General features: G+C 40.9%; 1 pseudogene; it reads right to left on the bottom strand.

Annotated features, from left to right (window-relative positions):
• Positions 1–810: 810 nt before the first annotated feature.
• On the bottom strand, positions 811–7,445 carry LOC131187288 (zinc finger and SCAN domain-containing protein 20-like; annotated as a pseudogene).
• Positions 7,446–11,719: the final 4,274 nt, after the last annotated feature.

Raw genomic sequence — 11,719 nt, 5'->3', positions numbered from 1 at the left:
TTCAACTTGTCTATTAATGATTTCCAAGATGTAGTATATAGTATATCAGGAGGAAATGCTAATGAGAAAAAATGGAGATGTCTTAACTGTAACCTAAATGTTTTTTTTTAAGTAGCTCCAGGCAGCTGATTTTACATAAATTAATTTTTCAAGCCAAGTTTACTTGTTGCATGCCAACTATCTGAAATAACAGTGTCACTCCAGAGAACCCAGACTAACCAGATGTATAATATGTATTGACTTCTATCTTATGCATGAGACTGCAAAGAGAAAATGCTACAACTGACTAAAAACATATTGCTTAAGAATGAAAAAATCCCAAGAGCTAGATGCTAATTCAACAGTTAGTCATGATACCTTTTCTTGTATTGAATAAGTAATGATGGTGTGGTTCATATGTGAATTAGTGAAGTGAGCTCGGTTGAGAGAACAACTGGCTCAAAGTCATCCAACTGGCTTTCATGCCTAAGGCAGGACTCAAAACCTAGTTTCCAGGCAAGTATTTTAATCACTACACCAAACTAGTATTATTTTTACATTGCACTTGTACAGTGAAGCTTACTAACCAATCATAAGGCATTCTACAAATTCAGAATGAAACTCTGAATCTTAATGGAGGCTTCACTAAAAGAATATATACAGGGTTGAATTGTAGAGTCCTCTAAGTTTGATTGTTTCCATGCAGACATTTCAGTACCCAGTTAGGTAACATCATCAGTACAAATAAATGTGGAGTTTGCTCCCTGTTCACCCACGAAACTGGCAGGGCCAGTGACTATATATAAATAGCAAGTAAAACCCACATTAACTCACACTGATGATGTTACCTAGTATCAAGGTACTGAAACATCTGCAAGCAAACTACCAAAATCAGAGAACAAAAACAACTCTACAATTAATGGAGGCTCAAAATTTATTTATATCAAATACATGGAGCTGGATTCAGTTGCAGTTACCTCTAGTCCTGAAGAACATCGGCACAGTGAGCTATGAGAGTTGTTCTAAAACCAGTTTTCAAATTCTGATCCATAGCAGGTTGGAATAAGATGGTAAGAAACTTGTGCACTGCCAAAAATCTTCTAGACCTCTAAGGGTGGAAATATTAAGCATATCCTAACATGCACAATTTCCAAGGGTAACAACTAAATACAACAGGATTTGCAAGCATCCTTTTCACATTTCCTCAATTCAATCTCCAGCAAACCCTGTGATATGCAAGGTGCCACAGCGAATGTGCTGGTGGGGGGAGGGGAGGAATCCCTGACACTGCAAGCTACAAATTCCATATTCCCCTACTTAAAACTTTGTTCACTGTATTACCGTGCAACTATGCAAAACCTATTGTGCATGAAAGCAGCTTTAGGAGCATCTTAACAGCTGCTTTATAATGTAAATTTAGTAACTAGGAAGTGGTTTCACAGTTACCTAACATAACTGTGCAATTCTTCCAGCACTAATAACCATGTATGGCTGGAAGATCATCAAATTTGCCTAGGCAAATTCTGAGAATCAGTGCTAATTGTTTATAAGAAACAATCAATCGGAAAGATTTTAATGCTTAATGAAGTCACAAAGCCCTCAAATGAAGAATAGGATATTTGGGGGAGGCAGAACTAGGGAAGATTAGTGAAAGAAATGTAGTAAAGGGAAGTAGTGCTACTGGCTGCTATTGCCAGCTTTGCTATTCTGAAAAAGAAACATTCTTCTTGCATCTAGTATTAGGAAGGGTTGATGAAACCCCTATAAGCCATGATTTTTTTAAAGTTCTAAACAAATCACTTTTTAATAGGTCACTGTATTCTGCAATTACTTATGCAATATGCTTACAGTTTTTAAGTAAATTTTGATTCTAATGAAGATATGTTACATTATTTTAAATATTTAATTCCAGAAGTTAACAAGCACTGGATATCTGCCTACATGGCTTTTACTATCAGTATATAGAATTTCATTTTAAACATCTAAAATGATAACTTACTGTTCTACATCTTTAAAATTTTTGAACTATGTGAGTTACACATTACAATGATGTATTCCAAAGCAATGCTCAAGAAAAGCATAACTTTAAATAAACTCCGTGTCTACAGAAACATTTTATTCTCTGAGCATGATTCATTTTTTAAATAAACCTCAAAATACCAAGTATAATTTCACTGATTTTTGGAAAGATGCACAACTATGTGCACAAAACTTAATTAGTACTGTAGATCCATGTATCATGAATGCAAGAGAATGAAGTACCTATGGGTGGAGATAATGTTGCTGTCATAGAATTATAGTTAAAATTTTCTCCATATGATCGGTGATTTGATCTAAGGATTACTTGGTACAAACTGGGACCTTTGTGATACTGTGGAAGAGATTCCTGCTAACATCTGTCCCAACATCTGCAACATCTGGAGCTCCCTGGCATGCTCTGCTTCACGTCGTTTGTCTTCAATTTTAAGTCGTTGTTCTTCATATTTATAAAACTTCTCTTCAGTATCCATACTTTGTTGCAAAAACTTTTCCATCATTTTGTCCAGTGTTAAATTTGCATGTCGCTTTTTTGATCTTTTAGCCTGAGATAATAATGGTGGTGCATTGGTGTGAGCATTGATTTGTTTAAAACCTAAAAACAAAAGCAAGCTAATTTTAATAAAGAAGTAATAAAAAGTATCCCTAAAATTTCATTTTCATCTATGTATCATTCCAAATATTCATTACAGTATAATACCTTGTGGACTATATTCTATTCTAACATATTCCTCATAGAAATTAACTGAGTGCAGTTCATAAAATATTACCCCATAATCAATCAGTCTTTCAGATTCTGTAAAGATGTTCTGATTTTGAGACGAAATCTCTAAAAAATGTGCTTATTTTAATCACAATACCAGTGTTCAGGTATTGTGAACACAACTCTAATAGCACTTCCACCGCAGATAATTATCATCAGCTTATTTCCTGCTTTTAGAGATATATTACAAGGAATGTAACTATGTATTTTGTCTTTGATATAACTTCTGTGTAAAAAAATTCATGAACTATCAGACCTAAGCTTCTCAATTTATGAAGTCAGAATTAGGTAAAATAAAAAACACAGAGTAGAACACCACTGTTGCTTTCTATGAATAATTTTCTGAAAATGTTTGCAAAAATAGCATTAATAAATATAAAATACTGTTCCTTTTACACAGAATTTGTGTAAAAGGCCTATCAAAAATTAGCCTGAGGGTAAATGGGTATTAAAACTGAGGATAAAGAGCATGTTTTTATAGTGTGGGTTTTCCATCCTTCAATAAAAGAAATGGAACAAAAGTTCACTGGGATCCCAAGACATGTCTGATATCTTCATGGATAAATGAATGTGACAGTGACCTCAAGAATATGAAGTGTATTGTTTAGAGAATTCAAGACAGATATTTCCAAGGTGTTGCATCATTTTTTGACTCCCTGCTATTGCTGGGTAACATTTTAATATGCAGTTGACATATACAGGACAAGGACTCTTTCTGGTTAAGTTAAATGAAGCATCTATATGGTTAATAGGGATTCATTTTAAAATGAAGTATAGTTATAACAAATGAAATTTACTAATGTTAACCAGTCTCTGTTTAGGAGAGTAATTAAAATCTTTTCAGTGAAAAGAAAGGGAGGATTATCTGAATGATTCATGGTCTAAGTTGTGTGATTAAGTAAGGCTCCTTATCTTCTTCTAGACCAGATTTCTTCAACATATTGCACCATATCTACTACCTCTCTCAATGTGATAGTGGGGACAGAAATCCAACTCATTTGGGAATGACAGCTTGGAAATGCTAATTTAATCAAGAACTTGAGAGAAAGGTAACAGTTGTGCTGAGCCTTTTTCTTAAGTTCTCTGATAGATGAAGGTGGGACTGAGAATATAACACAGAAAATATATTTATGGCATGCAATCTTTGGCATATTCACTTTTAAGCCAACCTCACAGAGCACAACAGAGCTTTCTGTAATCTGTGGCAACTTTTAAAATTTGTGAATTTTAACTCTCAAGAATTCCCAAGCCAGCATTAACTCCACCCGCTTAAAGTTGCAAAGTTTGAGAAACATTGCTCTAAATGGAAATCCCTAATCCTCATATATAAACCTATACGCTCATCTATATATAAAGCCTATATATACATACTCCATCCACACATGCCCATGCTCAATGCAACTGTTTCTGGGCAAGCAACAAAAGATTGCAGCCTCGGTCTCCAGGTACCAAACACAAGAGTGAGGTGCAAGACCTTAACTAAGATAGGGGAAGCATCTCACCCACAACCAGCTAGGTACCGGCTGGAAATATAAGAGTACAAAGTCAAGGATACCACCCCCCCCTTTTTTTTTAGCATAGTAAAACTCACTTTCGGCAGGTGGTAGCGGGATGGCGAAGGGGGGGCATTCCACTTTGATGGCGTGGTCGGCGTAAGAAGAGCACTCGCCCGAGTCGTCCTGGAAGTTGTCCGGCGGGGAAGACTCCAGTTCGCCACCATCCTCGTCTTCCTCCTTGTCGTCGTCGTCGTCGTCTTCGTCGTCCTGCTCCTCCGTGTCCGCCTGGCGGCTGTTGCGGAGGCCGCTCTGTCTGGCGGAAGGGGGCGCGGCGGGCACCATGGCGGGCTGGTGGGGGGTTTCGTCTCCCGCCGCCGCCGCCGCCACCACCATCACCCCCGCGGGGGTCAGAGGCCGCTCGGCCACTACGTGCCCATCGAGGCCGTGCCCGCCTTGCCGGCAGCTGAGAATGCGGTCCATCTCTTCGTAGTATTTGCAGATCTTGCGGGCGTGCCCGTTCTTCTTGAGCCCTTCGCGGGCCTGGTAGTACTGGCGCTTGAGGCCCTTGATGCGGATGCGGCACTGCTCCGGGGTGCGTTCAAAGCCCAGCTCGGCCAGGCGGCAGGCCACGTCCCGGTACACATGGCTGTTGCGAAAGTTGCCGTCCAGAGCGCTCTGCACGTCCGCCTCCCCCCAGATCTCCAGCAGCGCCCGCGTCTCCAGGTCCGACCAAAGGAAGCCCCGCGTGTTGGTGATCATCCTCCTGCCCGCCCAGCCGGGGGACGCAATGGCCGCGCCCGCCCGGGCAGGGAGGCGAGGAGCGCGGCCGGCCGGCAGCGAAACGGGCGGGGGAGTGGGAGGGGGCGGCGGGGACCGCGAGCGAGAGGGGGGGATCAACGCCCACCGCGCCGCCCGGCCACTCCACCCTCTGCGCGGCTTGCCGGCGGCGGCAGAGACCCCGGCGTTGCGCCGGGCCCCCTCCTCATCCCTTCGCGGCCGCCCCCGCCCGTTCGGCCCCGAGCAAAACTTTCCCCACGCCACCGGGCTACAGCCGGACCCCGCCGTCGCGGCTTCGGTCGAGGCGGCTGGCGCAGGCCTAGCCTTTCAACCGCCGATGCGGTGGCCGCTCCTTCGCCTCGGGCTGCGGGAGCTCGGGAGCAGCGGCGGTGGCGGCACTTGGAGGGCCGATTGCCGGTTCATCGCCTCACTTGCCCGGCGGCTTCGGGGATGGCCCGGCGACGGTGGCGGTATGAGCTCGGCGCCGAGGAGAAGCTCTGAGTCGGCCTCCTCCTCCTCCTCCGCTCCGGAGGGCGCAAGCCAGCCCGGCGTCACCGCGCATTGCACTCGGTCCCCCTCCCCTCCGTGCGCGCACACAAGTCAGTCACCAAGTTCACGCACAAAGCGGCGGAGACTCGGGGGTCACAACTTCAACCGCGGAGAGGGAGGGGGCGAAGACAATGCGCCTCGCGCGAGGCCTCGCCCCCCTCCGCTCCTCCATCCCCAAAACAGGGTGGCTCCCTCGGGGTCCGGTTCCGACCGACGGATCTAAGCCCTACGACGGTTAGGAAGAGAATGGAATTTCGGACCCAGATCCACGAAGAAGCCGGCAGCACTCCTTTAAACCCTGCCTCCCTCGACCAGACTTCCTTTCTGCAAATAAAGGAGGCGTGCATGTGCGGCTGCAGAATAAAAGGAAAAAAAAATACAGATACTCCACGAACGTGCCCCAAACAAGCTCGATCCGCTCCAAAAGAAAACACACGCCATTTAGATACACGGTAGTTTTCCGAATAAAACCTGGTTCTCAACCAAAGTCCAAATGATTATGTTATCTTCTGCGTCCTTTTTTCTTCAGGACCTCTTATAAAGAACAACACACCATAGAAATACTGTTTCCTTGAAAAATGCTAGATAAAATTGCTTAAACCGCAGTTCAGGGAACAAATCACCGCGGAAGTCATGCATACTTGCCAAACCCTAAATTGTGTTTTACAAAGCACGCTGGCTGAGGCTGCAGAAGACATTACAATCCAAATACAAACAATACATTATTTTGGTTGGAAGTGTTAAGCAACCCAAACGATTGATCTCAGGCGAATTTGCCACGCCTCCGCCCAAAGTACTTTGAGAGATGGTGCATCTGGCTTCTCTAACCATTCTACTTGCGCATAAATTATTCGGGATCTAAAATGTGAGTCTGCCCCTTGAAAAGCCAATTCACTATCCGCGAAATGGCATCTCGCACCATGTTCAATACAGCAAATGCGGGCCCAGGTACCAAAAAACAACAACGCCTAACGTTAAAACCAAGATAAATTTAATCCCACGGCTACTGAGTAGCCCCTTCGCGATCCCGAAACAAATCGATCGGTTTTCCTTTGTAGCTTCAGGTTTTCATTCTGAGCGTGACTAAGGCCAGGAACTTTTTTTTTTGCCGTAAAAATTTCTCCGCGATTTTGCAGAGGAAAGATTGTGGAGTGGCCTTCATCCTTTAATGGGAACATTTATCTTTTTTTTTTTTTACTCTGCCTTTAAAATGCCCAAATGAATCCACTTCTCACCGAATCAGTGCGCACTGCTGTAAAACTCCACACACGATAACTGCTGAGTAATCATCATTGAACTCAATGTTCAACTTACTTCTGAGTAAACACGAAGTGTCAAACCGAGTTTCTTTCTCACCCCCCCGCCCCCCAATTCTTTTAAAGGTGTTCTATAAAGCAAGAGAGGTGAGATGTAGACAGTTCGAAAATGCAAGCTGTCCAGACAACCTCCTGCAATAGGACACCAAGTGACTTAATTGGAAACAGGCAGTGTTTTTGGCGTCCCATGCATTCATTGCTTGCAGCCGCCGACGCGTAAAAGGTGCGCGTTACGCACGTGAGATAAACGCTCCAAAGACGCTTCATACCTTTTCCATATTGCAGCCAGAATATAATCAGTGCCGAGGCCAATGCTACGGTTACATAAGCGCCCCTTCCCCAAATCATTCCCGCGGAGAAAAGCGCCACCTGGGTCCTCCTTGGGGCTATCGCGCGCCCCCGCCAGTCTGCTGGCTCTGCGCTCCGCTCCTTCTTACCTCGCCACCAAGCGGGGCTCGCGCCACCTCCTGCCAACCACACAAGAGAACGGCTGACACAAACCATCAGCGCTCCTTCCGGGCGGACAGCTCAGCCGCGGTAATGGGAACTCACAGGCCACCTTCTTCCCGCCCTCTCCTTCCGCAAGAGCACCGCCCACTGAAAAGCCAATCGTAGGGCCTTCCTTTCATTGATTGACATCCTCAGAAAGTTGATGGGTAAAGCAACGCGACTATAGGTGCAGGATTATTATTATTATTTTAGATCCGAACCAAGCTGCTTATTTTAAAAAGATACGGCGCATAAAAGGAGTGCGTTGATTCGGATATAAGTTAGCTTGAACAGTATATGCTCTGCCACTCCTCTTTCCTATTTCCCTAGGGAAGAGATCCAAAATGGATCACCTATAATTCTGTTTTAATTCTCAAACTCTTAAATACTTTTTTTTAATTCGTTCATAAAGAATTGAGCTTTTATACAGTCACTAATGCTAACTCCATTTCCTTGCTTTAGATTTTAATGGCAAGTTATTTCCAATTAATTTTGCTTGCAATTCCAATCTTCTTTTGAAGCAAAATTTAGGTCCAGTACAGGAATAACTGGTTTATAATAACATGGTTATGAATTATAATAGCTTAATAATAACTATTTTAATCATGTGATTGACCTATATTGTAATTAAGTTACTATCCTGTTTTCCCCAAAATAAGACATACCCTGAAAATAAGCCCAATCGGGCTTTGGAGCGCATGGCAATAAGGCCAACGCTTATTTCAGGGTTCAAAAAAATATAAGACAAGGTCTTATTTTCAGGGAAACACAGTAGGTTCACAAACACAGATCCAATTGGGGTTGATCACCTGGCCAAAGGTTTAGTCTTCCAAGCTTCCCTGCTGGAATTCATTCCCAGGGAACCTCTTTCTAGCAGAATATTTCCTGAGGATGGGCTCCAGCACAAGTCAGAAAGCTCAGAAGACTAAACCTCTGATCACAGTGACCAACCCAGATTAGATCCTGCAACATTATTCTGGGACATATATATTTTCCTTCATTCGTGACAAATGGATGTTCACCATGGTTTGACATAAGGCTGTGGGAAATTTGGACATGAGGTTGATTATGATTGAGCACTGCCCAGAGTCATATTTTTTGAGATAAGTGACTATATAAATATGATAAATAAATAAAATGTAAAACACAGTTACTGTGGCTTCATGTGTGTTTTCCACTGGAAGGAAGATTGAAACAAGCCATGGCTTGTCATCGATGAACCAGGTGAACATTTGCCTTCAAAACTTCCAGGCATTTTATTAGAATTTTGAGGAAGCCAAGGAAATCCTGAAAAAAAAATCCTTAGTAATATGCATAATTTAAATGGGGTCTTCCCCCATAGTTCTGATGGCTTTTTAATTAGTTTAATACAAAATATTTAAGAGATGTGGCAGAATTGATTTGAGTAACTCAGTTTCTGAATTAGTTTCTAATGATGCTTAGGTAATTCGATAGGAAGTTAGGATAAAATGGTCTTTCAAAGAGTTTTTCTTGAACTGTTACAATATTTTTGAGTTATGTGCCCCAGAGTGAGAAGCTGGGATTGATTTGTATGATTCTTTTTATCTGTGTCTCTCCCCCTCCCTCCCTCTTCAATATTCTTGGGAGTCTTCTGCAACCCTAACATTCAAACTGTAAATTCTCTTTCTATCCTGTTTATTCAAAGTCCAATTTTCATTTCCACAGACTGTCATAGAGAAAATTATTGCCTGCATGATTCCAATCTTTGTAGGTATAGCAACTGAGCATTCCAGCACCTGAGTATATTTTCCAGGCCTTCATTGCTATTTTACAATTGCTTGTTTATGATGTATTTCTTGATTTCTTTACTGTTGATAATCAGCCTAAAATGCAAAAGCTGTTGACCACTTTAATGTCGTAATATAGCAAGGAAAAATCTTCAAAGAACAGATAAGGAATGGCTGGAAGGGATTTTTTTTTTTTAGGAAAAGCAGACTAACTGTAATTTTTATATTATTCCATAGAAGTCACTGCAAGTTATTGTTTTAGGTTACTTTGTAAAAGCAAGCAAGAATGTTAACCAATTCGTCCAAGATAATAAAAAATATTGTATAAAATATTATATATATTTACGTATATATATATATATATTGAAAGGGACATGAGCATAGCTTCCTATAGTTGACAATGACCACCGGAGAAAATCCACAAGGACTTTTTAAACATTATATATACATATACACATATGTAGGTTTGGTATGTGCACACAGTATGTTTGGTATGTGCACACAGTGCACACAGTGTACACAGTGCACACAGTGTACATACACATATGTATGTACACTGTGTGCACAATTATTAGGGAAGCTATATTTTGGAGGATTAATTTTATTATTGAACAACTACAGTGCTCTCAGTCAATCCAAAATATTAATAAACCTCAAACCTGAATATTTAAGAAAGTAAAAGTGAGGTTATGGCTTTCGTAGGAGAATAGCTATGTGTGCATAATTATTGGGCAACTATTAGTATGTAGAATTATTATGCAACTAAATGAAAAATGAAATTTTTCCCATCACTCATTTATTTTCATGTGTTAAAGTGAGAATAACAAACAACTTAAAATTTACAAATAAACAATTCCGACAGTTCAAAAAAAAAATCAGTGACCAATATAGCCACTTTTTTTTCATTAACAGACATAAACCTTCCATTCATGGAGTCTGTCAGTTTCTTGATCTGTTGACGATCAACTTTTTATATAGCAGCAACCACAGCCTCCCATACACTGTTCAGAGAGGTGTGTTGCTTTCCTTCACCATAAATCTCCCATTTAAGAAGCGCCAAAAGTTCTCAATAGGGTGAGGGTCAGGTGAGGAAGGAGGGCATATCATTATTTTTCATCTTTAAGGCCTTTACTAGCTAGCCATGGAATGGAGTACTTCGATGCATGCAATGGAGCATTGTCCTGCATAAAAATCATGGTCTTCTTGAAAGATGCAGACTTTTTCCTGTCACTGCTTGAAGAAAGTGTCTTCTAAAAACTGGCAGTAGGTTTGAAAGTTGATTTTGAATCCATCTTCAACCCGAAAAGGTCCAACTAGTTCATCTTCAATAATACCAGCCCAGTACCTTTTGCATCATTGTATGAATTTGCACCACAATCTTTTGTTTTTCACAAGTTCATTATGCATGATAAAAAGCCCTATATGTAATTTTATGAATACCTTAAGAAGGTAATTTTTCTTGTGTATCTATCCCACAGTATATGTTGAAATATTAATTAAGTTGTGTAGTGTAGTAGTTATTCTTATCACTGTATGATAAAACATGCCTGTGATCTTGCACTGATGCTTATCTCGGCTACTTATAATAGGTTGCAAGTCTTGCAGGTTCACTGGAGTTCATTTTTCAAGAAGTTATAGTAACACAAGCACCAACAAAAATTCTGCCCAATTGCCTTTTTTTTAGATATGTAGAAAAAACCAATGCCAACCATGGGATCATTTAAAAAGCCTCTTCAATCTTGCCTTATTTCTCAGAAAAGGCAGTAAGAAGGAAGCTGAGGATCAATAACAACAAACTAGTCACAGTGAATCTGTGCAAAGGCAAAAGTTGCTGAACAGGCTAGCTATTTTCTTTGGAAGATTTCAGGTTTCGTAAGCGCAAAGCAAAATAAGTTCATTGCAGCATACATAGCTGAACTTGAAAATTATCTGAGTAATGCAAATTTGACAAACCCATAAATCAGTATTTCTTAATCTCAGCAATTTTTCAGATGTGTAGATTACAACACCCAAAATGCTGGCTTGGGAAAATCTGGGAGTTATAGTCCACACATCTCAAGATTGAGAAACACTGCTCTAAATGCTGCATTGAAAGACTGGTTACAATATCAGAAATATCAGCAATGATGTCTATATCAGTGGATAGATTATGTACAAAGATGTTAAAATCAATGTAGAAATACTAGGTAGTAAAAAGTGTGGATTTTTTAGAATAGAAAAGAAAGTTAAAGCTTTGAAAACCAAAGAATAATCCTGATAAGGATTTTTACTGGAAGTGCAAAGGAAACTGGTTAAAATTTTGAAAATCAAAGTGGAAATACAAAAAGTATAGATTACAAAATAGAAAATTGTACATTTTACTGGATGTACAAAAAAAGCTGGTAAAAGCTTTCAAAATCAAAGTGGAGATAAAATTGATAAACCAACCCAATGACCTAGACTTTTTATTGGATTTACAAAAGAGAAGAAGCCTCTGCAATGGAAAAAAGAAAAATTGAAAAGACAAATCCTACATCATCTGAACTGTTAGAAGTAAAAGGAATATAAAGTTGGTTTGTTTGATCA

This window comes from Ahaetulla prasina, unplaced genomic scaffold, assembly GCF_028640845.1.
Source record: "Ahaetulla prasina isolate Xishuangbanna unplaced genomic scaffold, ASM2864084v1 Contig184, whole genome shotgun sequence".
NCBI classification, from domain to species: Eukaryota; Metazoa; Chordata; class Lepidosauria; order Squamata; family Colubridae; genus Ahaetulla; species Ahaetulla prasina.
The sequence above is the reverse complement of the archived record's forward strand: the minus strand, read 5'-3'. Positions and strand labels throughout refer to the sequence as shown.